The 27,096-nt window shown below is 41.5% G+C and overlaps 1 long non-coding RNA gene across 4 annotated transcripts in view; it reads right to left on the reverse strand.

Annotated features, from left to right (window-relative positions):
- LOC142402726 (uncharacterized) overlaps nt 1–26,193 on the reverse strand; it is a 76,194-nt gene extending 50,001 nt beyond the window's left edge. For 3 of the 4 annotated variants that reach the window (XR_012773458.1, XR_012773457.1, XR_012773459.1), the window contains exon 1: nt 25,904–26,192. This is a non-coding gene — a long non-coding RNA (uncharacterized LOC142402726). Of the gene's footprint in view, nt 1–25,903 lie in introns of all 4 variants that reach the window. The other variant, XR_012773460.1, reaches the window with a different exon arrangement.
- Nucleotides 26,194–27,096: the final 903 nt, after the last annotated feature.

Genomic DNA, 27,096 nt, shown 5'->3' on the forward strand with positions numbered 1-27,096 from the left:
TATACACAAGCATTCATGCCTTTACTGTTCACTTGTTTAATACTCTTTCATAAAAACCACAGCATCCATCCTTCACAGCAAGCCAAATCCCCCCCAGGCAACAAGATTTTTAGCAGAGGCTTTGGCTCCCTGCACAGGCTTTTCCGAGGCACAGGAATCCACGTAAATACCGAGAAGTTGGGATCCCAGAGGCAGTCGTATGCAGCCGAGCAGTGAGGAATAAGGCAGGAAGAACGCAAAGCTAATGGATGTATTTGAGGCTCTGGGTCAGCTCCTCAGGCCAGGTTTCTCCCTGTAACCTGTGGACCCTGGTGCAGGATCCAAGTCATAACTTCTCCACTGCACCTGCCCAGATGAGTTTGTTTGTGAGGGGACTGGAGGTGTGAGGCGTAGACAGGGTCTTTTCTCCTACACAGCCTTACTCCCTAGGTTAGCTGGGAACCCCACAGGGACCACATCCAGACCTGCACCAGGAGCTGGAAGGGGACACCAACACCCCGTTGTGCCTTCCCGTGGAATGAGGCAGAAATCTACCTACTGTGAGGTAGATTTCCTCCGGTGTAAAAACTTCACTTTGCTGGTCTTAATGGACACCATTTCATTCCAGATGAGACTTCCTCCTTCATGCTGGATTGAGATGACACCGGTATGAGATCAACACAAAGTAGTTGCATATATCTTCTTGAATCTCACCACCAGCACACGTAACAATTAATTAGGGCAAGGCTGGGTTGTTTTCATCTGATACGAATGGATAACTCAGCAAGATTTCAGGGTCAGCTTCGTTTACCTGGCCCTGTACAGAGCCCTGGCCAGATTTCCAAACACCATCACGTGGAGGCACAGAGTGCATTTTTCAGCTGGGTGAGGCCGAGGCAAATGCAAATGCAAGCAGAAATGATGAAGATGTCCAGTGGCAACTGTGGCTGTGCCGCTGAATGGTATCTATACTGTGCAACCAGGAAAATACATATAAAACCAGCATGCAAACACACAGAAACCAAACAAAAATGTCAAGGGGTACATTTCAAAGGCAGTCTGCTCTGGGTAGGCAAACAGTGTAACCAAAAACTGACTACTGTATTTGTTAAACAAAATGAACCACAAGTGATAAATGGGGAGAAATCCATAATTTTATTGAATCACACTCAACAGTACTCAGAGTGTGTTACCGTAACTCTACCCCTTTTAATTCTGACAGCCATGTTTTATTCATTACAGGCACAGACTGCAGATTCGAATTGAGGACTCTGTTGTGACAAATTATTTCTGACTTTGGGAGATATAACGAGCTGCAACTGTTGCACTAAAATCATAGCCACCTGCATGGCAATTCTGCTACTTCATCTTCCAGTTCCAGGGAGAGGGGAGTACTTAAATCAGTGTGTGCGTTCTTGTAAACTGCAAAGCCAGTGCAAATTACACAGTGAAGTCTGTAGAGGGGCATAATTTGTTTCACAAATAAATAAACAAACAACATTTGGTTTTCTCTGTGGCTACTAGAGTTATTATGAAAGTCCAAAAACAACAGTAATGCTTTTTACCATAAAATTATAAGACAAGAAAAAGGATTTAGATAACAGTAAGGGTCTTAATTGTATGTTTGTAAACTTACAGGCAAGCTTTTATTCAGCTACAGCTTTAGTCCAAATACCACAGCTCATACAAAGCCCACATTCTCTTTTCCCTTGTATCCTTCCATTCCTCTCCAAGAGACGTACCATCAGATAATGCTGTGCTTGCCAGGAGGGCTGAAACACATGGCAAAGTTTTGCAAAAGCCATCACTCCACACTGAATTTCAACACTTGGATCATTTACTAGGATGATAATGTGTCAAAGTACCATGGCAATACTCCAGTACTGTCCTCATGCAGTCACGAGATTTCCAATGACAGGGCTTCTTCAAACTTCTCTTTTAAGAAGGAGCCATATTAAAGAGCTAATTAAAGAGGTAATTTGGGTCAAGAAAAATAATGTATTGGAATTTCCACCTCACATCCTGAAGGAATTTCTTTCTTTTAAAGATATTGCTGCAATCAGTTATCTATGGGAAACCTAATAGATCTTCTTCACCTTCTCCAGGCCACTCTCAGTTCAAAGGAAGACAAAAATTGCCCAGCTCATTAAAAAAAAAAAAAAAAGTTATGGATTAAAAATTCCTTCAGCTTGACAGCTTGTATAAATAATATCAGTCCCTGTTCTCTGTTACCTGCATTTCAGTTTTAGAGAGCCTTCAATTCCTTTGAAAACTTAAAAGGTTATTTGTGTCAAATTCCAATTTTAGTGAACATAACAGAAACTTCAGCGGAACCAGAAGTTGGCCACCATCTGCTGAGTGTTCAACACTCGTATACATCAGCTGTTAGTACATACTTAACTCCCAAGTGTTTGTTGCATTGCATTTAGCTATTGACATGATGTTTCCTTTCTAACGCTTTTGAACTATGTGGATTTTCACAAATCAAGCACCAAGCCATCAGAGAGAGCAGCTTGACCTATGACAAAAGAAAGCATCTCTTGATGTGAGCAGACTACAGGAGGCACAAAGTTTGACATTTAGTTGATATTTAGATGCCAATATTTAGTTTGATTTAGGTTGCCTTCCAACATTTAGGTGAAAACAGATAATATTAGATATAAATAAGTACCTATGTTGGAAACCAGCAGCTTAGCAGTGATCAAGAAGCACTTCATCTAGCTGCATGATAAGAAAATGGAGAAGGAAAAATAATTATTATACCCCATGGAGAAAAAAGAGAGAGAAGGCAGAATTGAGAATGGAGGACTCATCTTCACAGTCAGATTAAATAGTATCAGACCATGGCGGGATTTCTCTTATCCCATCAGACATCAGATGTGTCTTTTTCCATTAAGGTAGTGGATGGTAAATCTGAATTCTTATTGAAGACTTGGAGAGGACACAGGAGTCCCTTATGTTTCAAGAAGGCTTGTGTATATATTCTCAAATAATATGGGATAGTCACCAAGGTCATCATTGGCAAGTCCAGTCTAAGAGAAGTGACTGTTCATCACCTTAGGAGCAATGGTTACTCAGGCAAAGATTGCTGGTTGATATCCAGAATAATCTGGTGTTTTGCGTGGATGCAAAATGCTCTGAGTTTCATCTCCTAGAAAGACTGGTAGCTTTTCCTGAAAGTAAATTACTTGAAACATAGGGCTGGTGGGCTCAAAAGTAAACTTCAGCTGCAAATTTCATAGTCAAATGAGAATGGTACTTTGAGTTTGCAACTCAGTAAAGCACTTTGAAATTTTATATTACTTATGATTGAAAAGTAACTCAGGGCATTTCCTGTTCCCAATAAGGTAAAGGATTTGTGGAAAATTAGAGAACGTGCCCTACACCCGTGCTATACTTATCCATCTGCATGGATGACAGCATTTTCTTGGAATGACTGATAAATGAAATGGCTAAATATTATGTATGCTTGTGGTATTTTACGCTTCCTGTGGCTGATGATAACCCAGAAGTTGAGAAGGCCAGCTAGCCTAGGCAAACCAGCAAAATAGGTCAGCTTTATTCAAAAGCAATCAAAATGCTTTGCTCCACAACACTGAAATGCAAATTTCACAAGTCTGAGGTTTTTCATGGCATCCTAGATGTTGTCTACTGCCATTCCTAACCACGTGTGAATCTCCAGATCAGTCTAAGACTGCTTCAATTTATGGGAAAAGTCTGTCTCATCCACCTGTAACTCTAAAACCTACCGTTAGCTTGCTGCTGCTCCCAGCTACCCCCCGTCTTGGTGGAGGGAAGAACCAACTCCTCTCCGATTCCTCCTGGGCTGGCATCCAGGCTCTGGGTGCAGCTTTGCAGGGGAAAACCCATGCGGCTGTGAGGGACAGATCTGGATCCAGGTTTCTCATCTCACTGTCACAGACATTTGTAACTATACACACACAGAGATACACACACACACACCCCCCAAAGACACAAGGATAAATACAGTGGCACGGCGGCACAGAGTATCTCCTAATTATCATCAGTCAGTATGGTAGCATGTGCTTTTGGTATCAGTATGTCCAAAGCTATGCCCTCACCACTGGGAAATTTTGGTTCTCCGTTCCTACAGGAGAGAAGATCACTTGAGTCAAGGAGGCCTGACGACTAGCTAACCTCAGGACAAAGTTTTTAAGCAAAACAATTTGATTCCTCAAAAGCATGATTTTTTCCCCCACTTCATGGCAACCTCTGACCTCATGTCTGGGGGTGATGGATGAGGTGAGACAGAGCCAAGGGAGAAGACCTGAGGATAGTTGCGGGCATGTTATAGCTAGCAGTCATTAACAGGCAAGGTTTCCTCAGAGGGAAATAAGAATTATTTCAAATCAAGAAAAATAAACACCAGAAGAATCAGCTGCACAGAGCAGCTCACGTAAAATATGAATGTGGCCAAGGTTTGCAAGTCCAAGGGGAATCCAACTTTGTGAGCTTACCGCAGAAAAATGCAGGCCCAAGCCCTGAGCTCTTGTAAAAGCGCTGAAATGAAAGAGTAAAGCCCTTCCCGAACATACAGAGAAAACTGCATAAATGACTGCAGCCCACAGCTTGTCAGGCAGTCCTCCAGTACCAAGATGCTGACTGATAGTTACCTATCTGCAGTGCCTTCTTTATTTGTCCAGCACAGGCAGAAGAGAAGACAGGAAAAGTAAAATGTGTTCCCTGGCAAATGCTAAAGTGAGACTTTGGTATACGGAAAAGAAATCTCTCCTGGTGTTTTTTTTGGCAGGAATAGTTTCAGCAGACGCTATTACAATCCTGTCCGCTTGCAAAGCAAAGCTGCAGCTCCATGTATTATTAAAACTCCAGGGCTGATCGCCTTCCACATGCAGTGTTACTACAGCTAGCAGAACACAGGCAAACCTGTTTGGTCAGCAAAGATTTTTTTTCATTAAAAAATACAATAGCATTTTCTCTGAATAGAGCAAGCTGGTTGGCTTCAAGCAAAGGGGAGAACAGGGTCCTTCTGAACAACAGTGCTGGGAACTCGAAGTTGAAGCCCCAAATCCTTCTCCCCAGACACTGGAGCTGCCAGCAGCCACACCACCTCATTGCCAGACCTTGCACAAGTGAGCAGGGAGCCCGGGAGAGGCGGACGACCCTGGCCCAGCATTAGAGCTGCACTTCATGATAAGGCTGCTTGAAAATGCTGCTGAACCATGGGCAGTTAATTCTCTGCACATCAGAGGGAGCTACTGGGGTGAGAGCAGCTTGTCTAGATACTCCAAACCCAGTTTTGTGCCATTAGAGTGATGTGGCAACACAGGCATGTGCTTCTGCAGCTTCATGGTGGCTGGGATCTCTGGTTATCCATCCTACTTCTGGTCCCCAAGTACCAGCTCATGGACGCTGATGTAGGCTATGGATGCATCCCAGCTGCAGGCCTGCCTAGTTCCTGGCAAATCCCTCTGGGATCTCACCCTGGACCTCTAAGTTTCCCCATGCCCAGGTGGAGGTGGGGCAAAGAAGTTTCCAGGAATGCAGGAAAGTCTCCTTTCAGCTTTGCGCAATCCACCTGCCCCAGCCCTCCTCTCACACACAGTTAGCAATCTAGGAGAGAGCAGTTTTGCCTCCAAGTCCTCCAGCATGCAGAGTCCTCTGCTCACAGCGAGAGCTGCTGACCTTGGACCCCAGAAATAGCCATTGCACGTAAAGCACGCAGCTCACTTACAAGCTCTGGTATTTATGCTGCCATGCTGCCTTTCTTTCGTCTCACTTAAAATATGCCTCATTGGCTGATTATCCTGGAGTATCATACGTGGTGTAGTGTCAGTGAAACAGTGGCATAAAAGAATAATATTCATCACACATGAATAAAAAAATCACAGTCTTTCTTGGTCAAAGTTACCACAATGTTTATTTACCAATGTCAAATACTTAAGTGCTGCCTTTCTTCTGAAACATTTCTTCACTCTGTGTATACAGTACTGGGCACATGTTTTATTTTACATGCCTTGAAGCCAGAGCGTGTTGTGTTATTTTACTTTTTGATAGCCTGTAGAGCTAAAATGAGAGCAAATAATTGGTCTCCATGTGTTAGTATATCCTCAGAGAGCTCAGTCTTTCTCTTACAGATGGAAAAGTCAAAATCAGAACCAGTGACCCAGGGTTTTTTACACTTTAGGCCTATAATTGGTAAGAAGAACTTAAAAACACTCGTCTCTCACTTGTGCAAATAAAAGCAGCTTTTGAAAAATGCATTTACCCATGTCTGCTCAAACAGTGAAGGGCCAAACTATCTCCTCAGCAGTAGACATCATGAGCTGGTGAAATCTGTGATCCTTCTACTGATCACAGTGGAATACTTTTGATCTCCACTAGCTGAGGAGCTGCCTTATGAACTAAAATGAAATGTAAAATCCCAGGCATGATACTTCTGCAAAACTGAAGCCACCCACAACATTGTTTATGCCTGATTTAAATAATTATATTTCCTATTTCCCATAAAGAATGTGCATGCTAATTCTCCCTCCCAAGTGCTATCTAGAACATTTGGAGACCACTGTGTATTGACTCATATTCAAAACATGACACCTTCAGGATGACTTAGGTCCAATAACTAATGACTTCTCAAAATAAATTGAATTGCCCAGTGAAATTGTCCAAGTACATATTCTCCCCTGGTCTGACTGTACATTGTCTTTTATATCAATGTCAAATAAGCACAAATGCAGCCATCGAGGCTTGGGAACACTTATATCAGTCTTGATATTTGTGTATCTTGATGTATTACTTGCTTTACCATTGTCCTCCTGTTTGCCTCGGAGCCACTTCTGATTTGCACTTGAAACAAACCATACAACCAACCCTGCAGGCACAGTTGTGTTCTTGTGCACACACCATTAGCTGACACCAATAGCCACTGAAGACCAAATCCAAGCTCTGCTGGACCCAACAGGACAGATGTCTCCATTGGTTTTATGGACACAGTTTCATGCTCATAGCTGTACACATGCATTGGACCTCTTTCACAAAGAGGTCAGTGAAGTCTGCATTAAGTAATGTGTTACCCAGCAGTTTGCTACAGTGGGAGCAGATTCAGCAGTTTTTCAGTCTGTATTGCTGGACCATTACCTGCTCCCAACTGAGATTTCTCACTTTCTAGTGTACTGATAGCTCCTTCACTTTAGGAAACCTTTTGCAGGTATCACTGAAAGCCAAGATCCTCCTCTTTGCACAGAAAGTCTGGGAATAGGTGTGTAAATCTGACAAAGAACTCAGTGGATCCTGTGATTTACTGCCACCTTCTTACCTATGAGAACTTTAAAAGACAAAGGTAAGAAAGGACCAACTGTTCCACATTAATCACTGAACAGAACCAAATCTTTAAAAAATCATACTACCACAAAACCATGAACTTTTTTGTCAAACTAATGGAAAAGTTTGCTGAAGAGCTATTTGCATTGTTGGCTTACACCCAATACACCTCCCACTTCCCTATTAATAAAAAACAAAAACCCAAGAAAACCAAACAGAACCCAGCAAGTCCAGTGATCTCTTTAGGAACAGGGGTCCAAAAAGTTTTAGGCATATTAGAAATAATCATATGAGCGCTACCTCAGTCTGCCCAGTATTTCTTTTTTTTCCAGCCCAATTACAGAGCTTCCACATGAATACAGCAATGAAAATATTTCCATTTATTAGGATTCACATAAGTAGTAAAAATTTCCTGTACTACCTACCCATAGGTATTTAAAAAAAAAAAGACAATTTCTTTGCAGGTAGCAAAGGAACTGGTTTATATTTGTACCGTCCTGCCGAAATACATGTTGTAAATATTTATTAAAAAATATTAATCATTTGTATTTTTTCATTGGCCCCTTCTACTCCTGTCAGTGTATATGTAAAGACATTTCCTCTCGAAACAGAAGATTTTTTCTTTCCCATCAGTGTTCTTCCTACAGTATTTTATAATAAAAGACATGGCACCCACACAACCCCATTTCAGGCTACCTAGAAGCATTCAGAAAGGTTTATATCTTTAGCTGTGCTGAGGTACCTACTTTGGCAGAGAGGGTCCCATGTGAGAGAAAGAATTCTTTCTACAAATTTAAAATAAAAATGGTTTTGTACTTTAGAGAGCTAAAGAAAGCAGAGCTGTTCATTTCCATATTTCTTCCTTTAAAAAAAGCCTTAAATGGATGACATATTTTACAGTTAAGTTGGTCCGGTCATAACGTGGCCGAACCTGCAGGGATATTTTCATAATACAATTAAAATAGCCAGGTTGGAAGAATATAGAGCTTTCCCTGAACTAAAATTAAACTGGGCCACATCCAAGAATTTTTATTTTTTACTTCCGCATAGGCCAAAACAAATAATGATAGGACACTACTAATCCTTCTTGAGGAGCTGTTCCTGACTCTTGGAAGTGCCCCTATTCCAGTCCTTCAAATAAAGAAGCAATTAACCTGTATTTAATGACAAACCTTTCCAGTGGATGGCTCCCAGGATAGCCTACGCTGTTGTTCCGTGGCACTGGGAATGAAAGCACCACAGGCACTTCCCAGGTAAATCACAGCATATCCTGACCCCAGCGTGGGCTCTCCTTACATAGAGACCCTCCAAGATCAGCATACCAGAAAGATGACTGGGGCCAGGTATGTCTGCATCTCCTACAGGGCCTCTTGAGGCCCTATTTCCCGACAGGGCTTCCCAATGTTTTGATTTCTCCTTCAAATTACTTCAGCCCTGCAAAGTGCCACTAGACTATATTGCCTAACTATATGAAGACTCTCTAAATGAAACCCTAATGCACAGCAGGGGCAGCCACTGCTGCTACACTGTGGGTTTTGTGAGCCTTGTGCCATCACAGCACTACAGTTTGTTTTTTTCATTCTCTTCACCTTTGAAAACCAACCAACCAACCTAAACCCTATGCTGGGGCCTTCTCATGTGGAACGGGACCGATGCACCCCTTCTCCTGCAAGCCCTGGCAATGGCTCCCCATGGCCACGGCTCCCCATGGCCACATTTGCCCAGCGGTTTTCTGGGTAAGGAAGGGCTTGGGGGCGATGCCACTGCCCTCCAAAAGCCAAGTCCTCTGTCCCCAGACCTCTGCTCAGGGCTATTCGCTGCCTGCATTTGCCTCAGGCTACAAGAGCCCTGCAGCACTCCACCCACAGATCTGCAGCATACAAATCAAAGCCTGACTGCTGAGCCTGCCCACCTTTCGCACTTTCGTGACTTAGTATTACTTACAAATATTTCCCCCTTGTCCTTTAATTGTTGAAATCTCTGCCTGTGGGGGAAGAGGGAAATCCTCACCTTCCTACCTCAGTCGTAACCAAACAGACCCCCTTTCAAAACGGAGTTCTTCAGACTACAAAGCTCTGTGCATTTCACCTGATTAATCATATCAGAAAACAGCATGCAGCGTCCCCTGGAGCATAATCCCTATGGCACAACTCCTGCTTCCTGCTGCACCTGTCTCCTTACTGATGCTCATGCTGACAAGAAGTTAGGAGAAATAATGAACCTCAAACAAGGAGAAAAAAAAAGCACAAAACCAGGAGTGATCCCACTTAGTGGTCTGTTTGTTATCTGATGTTCAAGTGTACCAGGAATAGAAGGGGAAGGGGAAGGGGGAAGGGGGAAGGGGAAAGGGGAGAGGGGAGAGGGGAGAGGGGAGAGGGGAGAGGGGAGAGGGGAGAGGGGAGAGGGGAGAGGGGAGAGGGAGAGGAGGCGAGGCAAAGAAGATGAAGATGTGCTGCCAGAGACTAAGCTTACTCTACCCACATACATGTTGTCAGAATTCTTCCTCCTGGGGAGAGGAACCTTCCAGAGAAGGGAACATTCAGTTAGAAGGTTAAGAAAAACAGCATTCAAGAATTTTACCTATAAAAATTTCTTCTTTCTTAATGTTCAAAATAAAGTGCACAAATTCTACTGTAAATAAGAAAGAAGTTGATAGGTAGGAAACTAAATTACAAGCCAGGTTTATAGAAATTTCCTAGCATGACCAAAGGACATAAAACAAATCAGTGGCATGGAGAGTTCAAGACAGTAAGAAGATTTCTAACAGTGAAAGGAATCCCAGCAGCAGAGGCATTCCAGCCCCAGACAAAAATTCAATTATTGTTAGTAACATATAAAACCCAGAAATATGCAGTATAACTTCATCTTATAGCTGAGAAAAAGCCAGAGACAAATTTCTCTCCTGTCACAAGGAAATACTTTCCATTTCACACACAAAAAAAAAAAAATCAAGGGGAGGTTCAACAGCTACTAAAATAAGTCATTTTTTAAAAACAAAACCAAAACCACGTATGGAAAACTTGCGTCCAAAAACCATACAAAAGGTTTGGATGAAGTGTTCATGCTCATGTATTGAGATGTTTTAGAATATGATGGAAATTCCAGAGGACTGGACAAAAATGAAATGCTGCAAGAGAAGACCAACAAATGGGTGTCCTGTGTAGCCAGAGAAATATCAGTGGGTGCTGGGGTGGAGCAGTGGTGGGAGGCAGCACCTACATTGCACTGGGCTGGTGATTCCTGGTATCTGGTTATGAAGAAAAGGGAGGCACTGGTGCCTGCCAGCCTCCACAGACACACTACATTGCTGGCACCAAAGCCGATGCCAAATTTATGCTACGCTTATCAAGGAACAGCCAAACTAGAAAGCACGTAATGAAGTGTCAGCGTAATTGGAAGTAAGGTTTTTGCAATAGGTTTTTGCACAAACTATTAACATTACTAGGGAAAAAATATGAAGAAGCCTAGCAGTAAAATATGACACTGAAATAAAATTCGGGCTAACACAAATTAATGACAAGATCAGGTTGCCACTGAATTCGGATCACTTGGGAAGGAGCATGGAAAAGAAAATGTTTAATCCAAGATAGCAAGCTGTAGGCTCATCCATCTAGGAATGAAATGAGGCAGAGGACATACCGAGAGAAGGAGGAGTCTACACTGGAAGCAGCAGCTGAAAAAGATTTGAGCTCCTGATGGCTAATCAAGTGAATGTGGCTTTCCAATTCAACACTGTGGTCAACAAGTGTGATCCTTAGATATATTAAATGAGGGGATTTTGAGAAAGACCAGAGCAGTCTCTTCTGGCCCTGTAAAATATGCAACATCCAACACTAAAGGCAAATTGAGCCTCCTTTATAGACATAAAAATCCAAATGAACTCGGAGAAATTTTGACATAAAATGAATACAGGCTCAGGCCCCTAATTTTCAGATACTGAAAACATATAGCCCTATCTGCAGAGCTTTTAAATTGACACTAGTCTTTCAGTCTAATGACACTACTTACACCAGCTGAGGGACTGGTTCATATCTCCAGTACCACAGTCTTTCCATACACCAGAAATAATTTATAAGTTACAGGGACATCATAAAAGACTACAGCAAGGATCTGGGATGAAAGGATTGACATGTAAGGAAGCAGTAAAAGAATGAAATATGAGTATCTTGGCTAAGAGATTACAAGGACAGCAGGACATAAAGCCACCTACAAAAAACACTGGAAGAGTTTAAGTGCAATAGTAGAAACCTTATTTTGGAGAAAGCAAAAATAGGTAAAGAGAAAAAGTGAGAAAGGAATAGCAGAGCTTATCAGGAAAAAAAAAACGCAAACCACTTTCCAAACAGTAAAAGGCATTAAATTGGGTTATATACTGACCGCATGAAAGAGACATTTAAAACAAGTAGGAATACATGGCAACAAACAGTCAGAAGTTACTGGAAAAATAGACAGGGGACTATGACCTTCCCTCCCCCCCAGTTTCTCAATCATATGATCCTATAAATAATTAGGTCAGTTGTAAATGTCAGTTATATATACATTGGGGATGGATATATAGGCCAAGACCCACGCTACCTGAAGGGACAACTGAGATTTTAGGAACAACTTCCCAGGCACGCAGAAACTTGTACAAACTACAATAGGACTGAAAAAGGAGAAATTAAATGAGATTAGTTTCTTATGGAAAGAAAAATGTAGAAATTACAACTGCAGTTACCAACAAAGGAAGGCAGGAGGAGGGAAGCAGAAGGGAGGTCAGATACCTTCATGTACCAAGCACATCCAAGATAAGCAAGTGAAGTAATACCCAAGATGATAAGAAGAGTATGTAAACATCACATGAAAATCAAGCCTGCTGACTCTAGCCTTTTAGACAGTAATGGTGTAATGTGCAAATAAAGTATAAAAGAGGGAATTGTCAGGCGTGATAGCTCAGGGAACAGAGAGAGCCAAGCAGATGAAATACTCCATCTTCTGGGGCAGAGCTTCCTGTCCTCCCTGCCATACCAGGAGCTGCCTGTGTGCTCAGCAAAGCTCCCCTCACCAGGGCTCTCCAGTGGCTTTCCTGGAAAAACATGAGGCTGCTGGGCCTCTGCACACATGGGGTTGCTGTGTCAGGAGTCTCCTTGCTGACATCAAGTCACACCAATAAAGTACTGAGCAGCCTGCAGCAAACTGCCTGAGTGCTAATCCCCATTCTGGAGCATGGTCTCAGTGCTAGGTGCTTCTCAGGCCTCACGTTCAGGAAGAGCAAGATTTTTCTACTCATCTGGAGTTTTCCTTGTGCTCCAGAAGGCAGTATTTCATTGTCACATGGACAGTTTCTGTGGGACAAAGAGAACAGGGAGAAGCTCTAATGATGTACTACCTGTCCTAGGTAAAAAGGGACAGAGCAGCACGAAGAACTTTCTCTCTGGAGCCAGGGTTTGGGTAGTGACCACAGAGCAGACACTGACAGTCACAGCACAATGACAACCATCTTGGGTGCTGCAGGTATTGAGTCTACATCAAGACGCTGCCCTACAGTATAAGAGTTGACTCATCTGCATGGCCATGGCCACTCTAAAGTTCCTGGGAGCTTTGCTGTGAGGGTCAAGAATTAACTGTGTCATTTCCAAATGCCCAGATTGCCTTTTCACTGTCAGGGAATGATTAATGCAGAATAACCATTCCCTTTGCCAGTGTTGTCCAGAGGTTAAAAATGAAATAAAACACAAGCCAAGCGGAGTCATCAGCCACTAAACAGTACAAAAGTTTGCACAAAACCTACTCACTGGAGCTGCGGTGTCTCAAATAGTTCTGGGTTAAGCCACAACAAACAGACATCTCTGAATCATCATTTTTCTTAATAGTTTATAATGGTTTCCCATGTAGCTTTCTAAAACATCTTCTGGAAAATGACATACATTTCACAAGTTTTTCCAAATCTTTATACCCTTAGTTCAGAGAACAGAACCTAGCTTCTCTGCTGATAAAGCAAATTGAAAGCTGTGAGCTTCCCCTCACAAAGGCAAAGAATTTGGGTCAATCTCTGCTGTCAGAGATTTGTAGCATATTGACCATTGTCCAGCTATGCAAACATTTGCAAAAATAATGTCAAAGGCAAGATGTTCAAAAGCACTTAGTTCTCTTTGAAGTCAATGGCCAATCTTCTTCTAATCCTACAGATCTCAAAGATTCGCTTCCCTGTAATTTATTTAATCTTCTTATTTAGAGATGAGCAGGTCATGTGGAAAGAAAAGACACTTCACAGAACATACTGTATGTATTTTTGCAATCAACACACCCTCATCACCATTTAACGGTCTAAATAGGTCAAATTGGGTCCAAAATCTCTTTCATCAGAAACACAGTACTCCCAAATCTGCATTTCAGATGGCAGAGCCACTTATATCTTTGCAGAGAAATAACTAAATATTACCCATGATGGATTATCCGTCCAGAAGGAACACAAAAGAAGACTTTGTCCTATGAACTGTGTGTCATTTGTCTGTCATTTAGCTTACTCCCTACCGCAACACACAAAAAAGTAAGAACTTGTATTTTCCATAAAAAATACGAAGCAATTACACATAGCTTTTGTGATAAGAGATTAAATGCTTCCAGCATGTCTTGCAGATGAACCACTGAACTTCAAACAAAAATTGTGAGTTTGTGAATGCAGATATAAAGTAAACTGAAGAATATAAATAGCCAGTGAAAGATGCTCCATCTAAAGGGAAAAGATCATGTTTAAAATGGCTGGTTTTGCAGGGCATGTATTAACTCCAAAATAACTTTCAGAGTCACTACAGACTACCTGCAAAATGGACAAAAGAGAGCTAACAGCTTAAACATTTTCTAGAGTTTTCACAAGCAAGTAAAACCAACAAAAAACACAGAGGGAATGAAGCAGAGAAATATTAAAGCAGACAGAATGGAAAGCTGGAATTTTGAAGACAGAGAAACCTAAAAAGGGAGAGAAAAAAAATTGTCCCAATGCTATCAGAGCCAAAAACTCAGTGAAGGAGGAAATCAGAATACTAGGGTGGAATAAGAAATTTCAGTCAAGACAAAACATCCAAAGCACTGTATGAAGAAATGCCTCAAAAAAGCACCAGCCCCACCATAAAAAAATAATGAGCACAGAATGCTGAATAACCCAAAACCAAGCCATGGGACCAGACATCATAATAACAAAACCCTCCCCACCATAGTAAATCCACAACTTGTATAAATTGTCTTACATCAAAAAATGGTATAGGTTTGTTCCTACAGATTTCATGAAAGAATGCCTGCCTTCCCTAGGAATAACTAAACACAGGTTAAGTGTCTTGAAGTAAAGTAGAAGCACCACTTCATGCAAGTCAAACAGCTGTTTAACATTGAGTTTTAATAGAAAAGAAGGCAGAACAAAGACCAAAACCATAGTAAAAATTATTCAATTCAGTTGTGCAAAACCGAAGAATAATTCATACCATAGTTTCCATATCTCTTAGATTATTTTCAAGGGAGAAAGGAGAAAAACAACATGCCAGCTGAAAAACTTTACTCACAAAATAACAGAAAAAATACCCCCAGGGACAGTTAAGGGCACATCAGAGTTATATGCCACCAACATTCCAGCAAAGCAAGTTAGACTTTACTACCTTGATTTCTACACACAGACAAAAAAATTCCTTTAGCTGATTGGCCTTTCCCCCTGGGGAAGAAATTCATTTCAATGAATACCAATTCATTTTAAAGGGTCTTATTGTTTAACTTGTTTTTTGGAACACAGAAGATGTCTCTGTGAAAAAGCTCCGTTTCTCTTTTATTTGAAATCTTCATGGAGTTTTGGCACTGAAAAACTTGTAATTGGTATAAGGAGGCACTAGTTCTTCTGTAGTCAAGGTGATGATTTCCTTTATAAGGTTTTATTGATTAATGTTTTTTCCAGTCTCAGTCATCTCTGAAATATCTCAGATTCACCAGTGGAGAATCTTGTGTAGGTGAGAAGGTCTGGGAGAGAAAACACTGTGATGGGGACACTGGTTAACTCCATGCACTGAGACTCTACAGAGTGAGCTAAAATGGAGATGCAGGCAACATGTGAGTGGCTATCTCCTAGTCCACCCCGATAACCAGTTCAATAATGCCTGGGAAGATTTCACCGAGGGCAGGAAGAACTTGAAAGCTATCACTCTCACTAACAAGAGATGAAGTGGAGCAGTATGAAGCCTTGAAGATTTCAGGCAAGAAAAGTATGGAAGTAGGAAGCATCTTAGGGAAGGAAAGGGTTTTATTTTGAACAAACCACACCTAGTAAAGCCAAGATTTTCGAAAACAAATGTATAAAGACCATGTCTGAGGACCCAAATACATAGCCTGATTTTTAAAAGGGCTGAGAGTCCACTGGTAGGCATTTACATAAAAGAAGACATATTGGGTGTTCAGCCCTTCAGAAATCAGATCAATGTTAGATATTCAGCTAACACTACAGGCTGGAAATAGTTGATATTCTGTGCAATGATACTAGTTGTCCTTTCTTGCTTCTGCATCACAGTGCCAGAATAGGCAGGTTGGGTTAACTCCAAATGCACAAGTACAGTGTGCAGCCTGCACTTGAATGTGCTGCTTATGCTTGGAAATGCTCTGTGAACAGCCAAGCAACAGGACAAATGCTGCCAGCTCAGGCAAAATCAACTCTTGTCTTCCTTGGGAGTCTTCCCCTGCATTGTGCATTTGAACAAGAGAAAAAGGAGTATCAGAGACTTATAATGACAGATAAAGTTATCATGACTGCAAATAACAGCAGTCATGAGGCTGTTACCTCTTCGCATACAGGTGGGAGATGAAGCGGAGAAAAGGTCCTCAACTTTCAGACACCATGGCCAGTGCTGCTAATACAGTACACTGGGGCAGTTAGTTGCATTGAGCCTGACTGTGGTTGTATCACTCTTGCCTAAATTATACACGCCCAGTGGCATTCCCAGGCACTGAATGGGAATGGAACAGCCTAATTCTGGGATAGTCAAGTGCACATGAACAGTCTGTTGGTCTCTGACAGTTCAAAAGGTCCCTGGGCCTTTTGAGCTGCCAAGCTGTGTCCAGGGAGAACGCCCGTTGGAGCAGGCCAAATCTATGGCAAGGAAGGCTCTAACACTGACCACAAGCAACCTCCCAGTAGCTGGGGTTGTTCCACCTGAATTTCATAGCATAGACGCAGCTATAGACTCTGTCTAGGCTGGTCTTGGGGCAGTGCGATTTAGTAACAGCAGGTGTACATGGACAGAAAAGTGCATATAGGCTGTAAAGAGAGCTTATGGCTCAGGAACAGTAATGCAAGTTCTTTTGGAGTCAGACAGAATGGCAATTCTTGTCCACCTTCATCAGTAATAAGATAAACCTGCTCCAGACACTTCAGTGGTCTCCCCGCACTGAAAAATTCAGGAACTTCTCTCTTCCTTCTAGCCTTGTCTTTAATGAATCTTCTTAATACTTTTGAGAAAAAATGTCTGGTGTTATAGCCAAGCCAAAGACTCTCCAGAGGGAAATCTGTTTTGATGATAATCTGTGGCACAGGATCATGCTGAACGTATTATCCACATCAATCAAAGTACAAAGACATCATTAAAACTAGAAATAACAGCATATTCAGAGTGATCCCATTTGCTGCTGATAAAAAATGTGTGTTATATGGAGCAAGAAAGCAGAGAGTAGCAGTGATTAAAAATAAAAAGGATTCAAACTTGTGCAAATGGGCTTTGATGTCTGGAAAATCCTAGTTCCATACTGAAAAATGTTCCTTGCACTGAGCTGACAAACTAATGTCCAGGCTAAATAGTGCCTGGACTGAAGTAAAGCATCTTTTAGGATGCTCCATCTGTCCAAGGCTACAGGCAGTTCTCTCAGCTCTCATACTACTGACTGTCATGCAGACTGCCCTGAGCAGACATTGGCAATGGCACACCTGAGAGAGAGACAGAGAGAGCTCCCCTAATGACACAATGATGTCTCATTTATTATTTTTAGTCACTTGTAGGGAAAGATTTGGAATCCCACACAGTTTCCATAGCTCTCTATGGATATTCCTCAAGAGAATGAATAGCAGACATGATCCCATCTTTTCCTGCTCAGGTTCTGTGCCTCTATGAGATTTAGTTTACTTTTTTAAAGTCAGGTAAGAGATTTGTTTGAGATAGAGAATAGAAGGATCAAGCAGACCTGTAAAGGTGATTTCTGCAAGCACTTCTAAATGCTAATGCAAGTTGAAAAGAGAGAAATAACTGACAAATGCATTTACTTCTGCCTGAACTTTGTAAGTAGCATCTTATCCCTGTTGTTTTGTGAATACACATATACACATACACATGCACACACATGCTTAACCCTGTCATCACAGCCATCTCATCACAATTGTGAGAGGAGCCAGACAGATTCTATTCTTTCTCAATATTTATCAGCACTTAAATTGTCATCTAATTTCCAATTACTTAGTTTTTATGACTGATAGTGATAAAGGAGGCAGAAAGAACACAACAGGCTCTCCAGTACTCCACTTGAGTTTGCAGGGCTGCTAGTACAAGAGAAACTATTCTTGAGCTGTTGAGAAAATCTGTGGCCCAGGCATTGCTGGAGGATTCCACTTTTTAAGTCCCGTGCTGAACAAGGCTTTCAGAGCTTTAAATATGTTCTAATAGTTGTCAAAGATTTGTTCTGAAGGAGGCTTGCTCTGGACTACACGGCCTCCTCCAGCAATGTTAGAAATCTTAGCTTCCTCATACAGAGGGAGCCCACTCTGACCCCTCTGAGCCTGGGCCTCAAAACCCACAGTCTCGCTCTTTACCGTATAACCAGAAACACAAACCTCTTCTGATATTGGAAATTAAACCTCAGTAATCAGTAGGGAGTTAGAGTGAAGCAGGAGGCCACTTCCAAAATAAACCAGTCTTTATTGGCTGTCTGGATTCAAAAAGTCAACTCTTGAGTCAGCTGCTTGGCATTTTCAAAATCCAAAGCATGTCCTATGTGTATTTCTATCTCCTCCCTACTCTTTGCTGCCCATTTAGTTGGGCAATGGTATTCAGTGGTGATTGCAGGAGCATGCTGTAAAACAGAATGCAAAAATTATCTGAATTTAGAGATAATCTATTTTATCATACCCACCTCAATGAACAGGCATCAAACTGCAGGGAACAAAAGAAGCCTCAGATCATAATCGTTACCACTGAAGCCAGACACCCTGGGTCTTTCTGTCTCTCTTTGTCTTTCTAACTCCTTTAATCTTCTTAAGCAGTTCTTTAATTGCCTAGTTTCTATGAGGCCAGTTTGCACATGGCCACTAGAGTGTTGCAATGCACGAGTCTGGCTCCACATATAACCAAAAAAAAAAAAAAAAAGGAAAAAGAAAAAAAGGGGGTTGCTTTTCATACAGACTGATAAATTTTGCATATCAAGACTGGTAAGACCTACAGAAAAATCTTTAACCATAAGTACATTTGTTCTATGGCATACTGCAGCCATATCCCACATCCACAAACTAAAGATTGCTTCAAAGAGATGAGACTCCAAAATGACAAGGAGAACAAAGGCAATGGTTGCTCAGCTGGACCTCCTTACCCATAAGCTACCCTCCCCTGCATGTTGGGGATGATGTTGGTGCAGCACTGGAATGTAAAATGGACCTATCACCTATTTGTGGTACGGATTCCTTGTACTAAAAAACCTTCTCTGCTCTGATAGCCTTGCGGAAGGCAACCTCTCATTGATCCTCCAGTTACCCACTATTCAGTGGCTTTTCTCCAGCTGCAGCTTTTGCCTTGCTCTTTATCTCCTCTCTCAGAACCTTTTTACTTACAAGAACCCGCTGTCCAGGTTTGATGGAATTATTGACAAATTATCCATCAACCTGGGAGGAGCTGATGCGTGAATAAGATCATACTCACTCAGATATCTAAGATCTTATGAGTGAAGAAACAGTACTCAAAATCTGTATCTTAAATGGTTCTGATTATTTAGCTAAAAACTGGCTCACATTCTTAATTGACTTTAACACTTATACACATGCCCAACAGACAGACATGCACCATGTTAAGGACCTCAACAATAATTGACTGCATTCACAACTCCACAAGGTCTTTGCTTTGGTTGGTCTAGTAAAATAATCAGCTTGGATATTTGCCAGTGTGGAATCAAGAGATAAATGCTTTACCATCATCTCAGTCATCAAGGCACAGCTGTCAGGGATTCAGCCTCTAAATAACATCATCTGACCTGGAAGAATGCGTCTATAGGCCCACTGTTGGCATGAGCACCCCGTTTGACCTCTCCTGTGCAGAATGTAGCAATTTATATAGTAATGATTTTAGTGAACAACTGGTCTATGGGTTAGCAGAGGTATTCACTTACTCATCTTTTAGACTTTTGCCTGTTGGGCTAGAAATTCCCAAATGCGTATGTCAGTAACTTTTTTATCTCTGACAAAGCCAAGATGGTTGGCATTAATATGGTGATTTTCTTATTACTATTAATATAAAACATTTCCCTAGAACTGGAAATGGACATGGTACATTACAGTCCTAGAAAAAAACATGTTCCCTCCTCTGGGAGAGCTGGAAATTGAAGTCATGCATGACACAAACACGAAACATTTTGGCTAGTATTGGATGACTTCTCAGAGCACTCCAGAAACACTGTTTATCAGCCTTCTGGTTACTTCTTTAAATATCTTCCCAAGGCAACAGCAAGACTTAATTCAAGACCTGGAGACCACATTCTTCTCTGCAGCAAACTCTTCCAATATCTGTGGCTTTCAGTCATCAGAACAAAGTCACACATCTTCTGGTCAAGAAATAATAGGTTCAGGATCACATGAGTACACCCTATCCAACTGCACTGGAGCCACCCATCTCAGTCTTAGGCACTCATTTAGATTTTAAGTTGCTTCTTCTCCTCAGTTCTACCCTTTTGGTACAAGAAAATAAACTGTAAGATGAAAAACAATTGGGCTATTCCTTTCCTATTTATTTTGAGAATCTAAGAGTTGTCCGCAGTTTCTACTTTTGACTCAGAGGACAGATTCTTCAGGCTATGAAATGGCTGCCAAATTTAACATGAATGGCATTTAGCTGGCAAAGAGTGTATTACTGCCAAATGCCTAACACACTGGACATATTGTATTTGTACCATCTGGGAGAGTAAACAGTGACAGGAAATAACCACAAACAGGTGTTAATGTTAGCCCCTTAAGGGTCATTAATGAAGTATGGCAACTGACAGCACTGAAAGAGCCCACACACAAGCCCTGGCAACTGGAAAGGAGAAGGTGGGATCCCAGTGAGTGTAAGAGTGTATTAATTTGTCACACAAAAAAAATCTTTCCTTGATTGCATCTCTTCTACGTGACTTCCTTTATCCTCTTGCCATACCACATCCTTCAGCTGAGCTCCCATTGAATACTCCTTCCTTTTCCCCTTTCAGGCATCAAGTTCTTTCCTTACCCCAGCCAGCCAAGACAAACACAATCCTGAAATATTGCTCTTTCTCAGAAAGCCTATCACCCTCTGAAGACAACTGCACGCCTTCATGCATTCTTCAGAAAAGAAATCCTGTCTCAATTCCCTTTTAGGCACTTTCAGAGCCATTTCCACCTTCACTAAAATAAAAGGCCTGTGGCTTCAAGAAAGTGTGATCCAAATCGCACTACATCAGTGTTTCCCCAGTGCACCTCCAAGGTTACTTCCCCTGTCCCAGAAGAGACCTGAGAAAGGGTGTCTGATAGTGACACCGCCTGCCTTTACAGTAGTATCACACAAATCCACAGTAGAGAAGGTACAGACTACCACAGAGAAATGCAACACATACCATGAGGCAGTGTCATAGCTGAATCCAGCCTGATATATAACTAGTCACATTCTTTTGAAAACACCAAAGCAGAACATACAGAGTATTGCCCTTTACACTCCCAGAAGCTCACTAAGTTTCCAAAGCAAATGGTAATACTTACGCAAGGTCATCCAAAAAAGAATTAGCAATTTGTGATAAACAATGAAGCAAAATAGACTGATCTCCAGCCACTTCCCTATTCTCTGTCCCATCCTATGCAAAAAAGGGGAATTTTCCCAAAAAGACTCTGTTTTCAAACAAATGTCACCTGGCTAACATGCAGTGTTAATACTGTTGCAGAGGAACCTAAGAGAGACAGAAAAGACACATAAGGAAGAAGAGGCCATGGGGCCCTTTTCTTTAGAAGGGGGACACTAAAGTCTTGAGTTCCACATTGCAGAACTTCAGACTCTCTCTAATTCAGGCTATTAGTGTTAAAAAGAATACTGGTGGGCATGTAAATGTAGCCATTCACTAATAACAAAGCCTAATTGCTGAATAGATTAAATGTTTCCAAAGATACTCTCATTGATTCTGGCTTGTGTTTAGGAATGGGAAAGTGAGAATGTTTTAAAGGCCAGAAAACAGTTCCCTTTCTTTATGTCTTTGTTAAAAGGCTACATGGAACACAGTCATAGATATATTTATCCAATTCAAGAGATGACCATAAAATTAAGAAATGTAACAACTGCTTACAGAGAACTGCTGTCACTGTTTAACCCTGCACAGTTATGTACAAGACTCCACACCTGCAATTCTTGGGCTTTGCACCAGTATGTGTCAAAGCCCCACAAGACCAGAGGCACAGCCATGCCAGATTCCATTTTGAAAGGGAAGAAAAGAAAAAACAGTTAGAGTGTATTTGGTTTATTCAGAGAAGTCAATGGAGTTGTGTCTACGAAGACCGTAGCCCCAAACCTCCAGGAACTGGCCAGTGCCAAATGCCTTGCTGTTACTTGAATTGAAATAGATGCACACTTTTTTGCACTGGCTATTTTCTAAACTTAAGTACCTACAAACAATTAGGTCCTCACTTTTCTGTGAAATTGCAGCTCACCTTTCAGTTCTTCATGAATTATAATGAGGGGGAAAAGGAAACAAAACGGTGGAACTTACAGGAAATTGAATAAACATCTAAAGGCAGAAATCTGTTTAAATCTCAGCTAAGAAAGCTATGATACCTGGTTTACCTCCTCTTCAAACAGGGTAAGTTTCATCCTGTATCAGTGTTTTGGTTTTCTTCAATTAATCTTACAACCTCTTCCCTCTCTCCAAAGCTATATTAAACTAAGCAAAATCAAACACTCTGCAGTCCAAAAACTTCAGTTAGGAGCTACAAATACTAAGGTTGTTGAAACTTGGCCCCTTTGTGCATATGCTATCCTGCTGTTTTTAAGTATGTGAGTACATCCTATTTTTCCAAACAGCCTCTGCAAAATTCTGGGTGGAGGACAGACAGTCTGGGAGTGTAGGAAAGCTGTGCAGTAAATAAGGCTGCTGTCTCCAGAATCCCTGAATTATTTGTTGTAGAATCTGGAGGACTCATAGGAAATAAGGCAAGGGGAGGAATGACTGCACATCACAAATCTGGAGTGCTTAACTTCGGAGTGTTAAATTTCTTTTAATGTTAATTTTGCTCTTTTACTGCAAAAATAGACATTCCAGGCCATACAGATTCTCAGTTTGGGCTAAAAGAGCACTTGCTTATGTATGTGAAATAACCTTAAACTAGATAAGCCATTGAAGGAAAATATGGTTTTATTTTCCACTTCTTTTGCCAGTGGATTTCAAAGCTGTTTTCTGGCTGTGGAAGAAGATACTGATTGGAAATCCCACATACAACTCCAAGTTCCGGCAGGAAGCGTTTTCTACCTGGGGGAATGGTCATTTAACAAGCTCTTTACACTGCTTTGCCATGATGCTCTCCCTTTCTCCAATAGTGGTGTGGGCTTCCCTGCCCCAGTCTACCATCTCTTCTAGTAGCTGATCTGGAAGAGGCCCTCCACATACACAGTGGGAACAAGTACTGAAAAATGCTCATCCTGGAAGTAAGTATGCTCTGCCTTTCTGTGGGCCTGGTACTGGTATACAGGACAGCTGGAAAGGAGTGAGAGAGGATGCAGCAGCCTCACTGCAAGTGAGATCTCTAGGCTAAATTTAGCTCTGTGCTCTGAAAAAGCTTTTACTGAGCACGTACAAATCAAGCTTTTTCAAAAGTCCCAACCTGGTCAGACAGAGGTACATTTGCGTAGGCCAGAGAAAGCACCAGCTGGCAAAAGAGCAAGCTCCCCACCACAACAAAAACTTTTCTACAAAGCCTGCACGTCTTCTCAACAACAACAAAGAATTTGTTTATCCTCCTGTATGTATTCCCAGAAATGGCCGAACTATTTGAGCTTAAACTTTAGATACATATCAGCCCAAAGCAGATATGTAACATGGAAAATTTCTTCTCTGAAAGCTGTGAACTTTTTGGCAACTGAAAACAGTGTCTCACAGAACAGTGGCAGGCATCTTGGAAGTATGATGTAGCTGAAAAAACTGCTGTTCAAAATAAAGCTTTGTTACAACTTGCCACTGACAAAAGTTTGTGTAATGTGTATTTTAATGAAATTTGTGACACACACTTTAAAATATATAGGTAAAACAGTCAAGAATTGGATACTGGAGTATATATTAAAATAAGTTTAAGCAGAGAAAAAAATGAGAGTCAGCCTTTACAAAATTAAACCTTGTATACGCTGAAAGCAGAGCGGAAGAGATCACCAGGCTCATCGTGCAAAGAGGAAAATCACCAGGCTCATCATGCACATTAACCAAGTGTTCCACTGGCAATGTGCTCTGTTTTCATCAATGTTTTGCCATATACTCTGTGCAGCTTTAATACATAATAGTCTTTCACACAGGTATAAAACAAGACATTTCTCCTGTAAAGCAACATAGAATCTCTGTGCAGAATTTGCTCTTTATTTCTCAAACAAGGATTAACTATCTCTGTTCTCAGCAGATCTAGTCTTGTTGTTGCACCCTGTATAAATTTTAAAGCCATTTGAAATCTTTTTTCCATCGTAGAATTGCAATTAATTTTCCTGATAAAATATATTATGCATCCCTTAGAGTACATTTACACAAATATCTAGCAATTATTTTAAACAAGCTACGTGAGCACTGGTTAGAAACCAGGTCAGAGTGATTCCCGTAGGACTGGCCACATCAACTGAGAAGTCAAACCCAAACTGCCTGAAATCCTACCTTATAGCTAAGACAAAAAGTCTGGACTTGCTCTGTTATTTTGTATTTAGGGGAGATTCAAGCTAGATTCACCAGTGAGGCTCAAGCAAAATCAAGAGACCTATCATTTTGTGAAGCAGCAGTTACTTCCCTCCTTTTGGGATGACAGTCAAGGAGTCAAGACAAGAGAATTCAGGGCAGAAAGGCCTGCAAGGGCTGATTTATCTGAGAAGTTAAAAAGAATTTGACTCTTGTGACCTGTAGCTGGTGAACCAATGATTCAGATAAAGGTAGCCTAATTCTCCACAATAACCAAGACAGTAGTAAATTCTAAAGGAGTAAGAGTGACTTATTTAGGGTGGTACAGAATGGTATAGATAGGAGTTACTGGCAACTGCCTCAGAAAGGCTAGGAGTTTATGGGCATGGGAACCGAAATATTCTCGTCTTCTCAGAGAGTTAAACTGTCGTGGCATAATGTAGACAAGAGCATGTGGTGGCATAATGTAGAGAAGTTTCACCCAGTATCAGCTGTGTTGTTTCTGCTCAGTCATAAAGTAGAGGTGACTATCACACACCACTTGGTGAGCCAGCGTCTTACCCTGGCTCCTGCAGTAGGCTCCCCTGTATGCAGAGTCTGACACTGAAGGAAGCCCTTCTAGATGGCATAGTCCACAGCTGCCATCTAAAACCCTAAGGTCACACTACCTCATATGCTGAGGGACAAAAGACCTGAGAAGGACAGACAGCACTCTCCCTGCAGTCCTGCTCAGTCCTGCAGCAGGGTCAAAGCACAATAACATTCACTTATGAACAACAACAATAACATGACATGAGCCCAGTTGGTTGAAAAACATGAAAACTAAACCAGATATATGAAATTGCAATTAGAACAGAACCCTTATTGTTCAGAGAGGCTGAGTGCCTGGAAAAGAAATGTAAAGTATTTTGTTTAAATTCTGTCCTTAGTTACAATGCCACCTGGACAAAAGTTTAGCTAAATTAAACAGACTAAAGAAACATCTGTATTCTGCTGCAGTACATCCAGAGTACGCCAACAGCACCACTCTGTGGATTAATAGTGATTGCTCTGTAAACTCACAAGGTGTCTTCCCAAGCCTCAGATCTATGACACTGAAGACAGAAATGCAAATACATTATATACAAATATATAAAATATATATATTACTAAATTAGACTAAATGAGTGTATCAGTGGTATAAACCTAGCACCATTAGAAGTTAATGAACTAGCTTACCTTTACAGTAGTACAACTGAGACTATAAACTGGCTTTCTCAGTTCATATATGTGGCATGCCCTCTATTCATTTCACATACATAACTTATTTTAGCATCAGTAAGAGAGGTTCCATGTGCTGAATTCAGAACAAATGTTTTACACTGCACCAAAATGGGAACTTGACTCTCTGAATCACATCTTAGATTTAAACCTGTAGCTTTCATTAGATGTAGCTGCAGCAGAATCTATGAGAGGCAGTTCAAAGTTCTGGAAGAAATCAGAAAATTTAAATACTTGAGCCAATCCTCACCTGAATTCCTTAGGTCTGCAAAACTGGGCTAGAAGAAGCTTTGCTTCCTGCTCTGGCAAAAAATCAGCGATGAGGCCTGGAGATGAAACTGCAACAACGTGAGCAACTACAAAATCTTCCGTGCAGACTAACTGTCCCCCACATCGGACACCTAAGCCTGACAGCCAGCTGGCTGGACTCAATATTGAGCTGGGCTGCAGATGTCAGCCAGTAATCCCACCTGATGGAGCTCAGGGGGATATAATAAGTATTTCCTACTTCCCCATCTCTTGCTACAGCAGCTTCAACTGGTGAGTCCATCGGCAATAAGTGCAGGGCTGTGTGCTGGCATGCTGCAGTGTCTGTGAATCCCATGGGGCCTTTCACCCAAAAGAGGGGGTGGCTACAGGCACGATAAGGCTGTGCTCTTGCAGATAAATCTTACAACTTGTGCCATGCACAGCTCGAGTCCATAAGGCTCAATTACTTTGATAATCCAGGTCCAAAATAAGGGCTCTTCTGTGCCTCAAGATTCTGGTTGTCTGTCATGTGCAGGGCGTAGTCATACACCATTTGAGGTACACTGTTACCTTCTGAGGTCCCAAGATCACAGGCAAAAATGACAGCAAGGGAAAGCCATTGTAACACTAGATTATATATGGCATATTAGTTTCTGCCCATAAGTTAGAAGGAAATAGGCAAAAACCAAAACAAAACCAAAAAAACTCCATGATTGATTCTGGTTTCAGTTTGGAGGAGAGTGGCCACCTCTTCTATCTCAGCTTGTCTCTGCTCCTCTGATACAAAAATAAAGTTACACTAGCTCTCACACCCCGTAAGCATCCCCCCTGACGCATCTGCAAGCTTGGGCATCACATCAGAGAGAAAATGCCTTGTTTTGACTGAGGATATGTATGGACAGCTCTCATCAAGGTTAGCATTTGATCCAATTTTTGTCCAATTGACTATTTGTGACTCTGCATTATGACTATTTGTTTTACTCTGCACTTTGAGGTAAAAGTTGCTAAGAATTTTTCTAGCCCAGAACAATTAAGAGTAATAAAGGGCTGTGGGGATAAATACCTAGGGGAGGAATGAAACACAGCGGATTTTTTTTGCCATCTTTATCAGCCAAGCAGATTATTCTGCTCCCTGACCTATTTACTATTTTCCCAAGTGCAACTAAAAAGCTCACCTCTATCTCTCAGGAAAAC

Source organism: Mycteria americana, chromosome Z (assembly GCF_035582795.1).
Source record: "Mycteria americana isolate JAX WOST 10 ecotype Jacksonville Zoo and Gardens chromosome Z, USCA_MyAme_1.0, whole genome shotgun sequence".
Taxonomy (NCBI): domain Eukaryota; kingdom Metazoa; phylum Chordata; class Aves; order Ciconiiformes; family Ciconiidae; genus Mycteria; species Mycteria americana.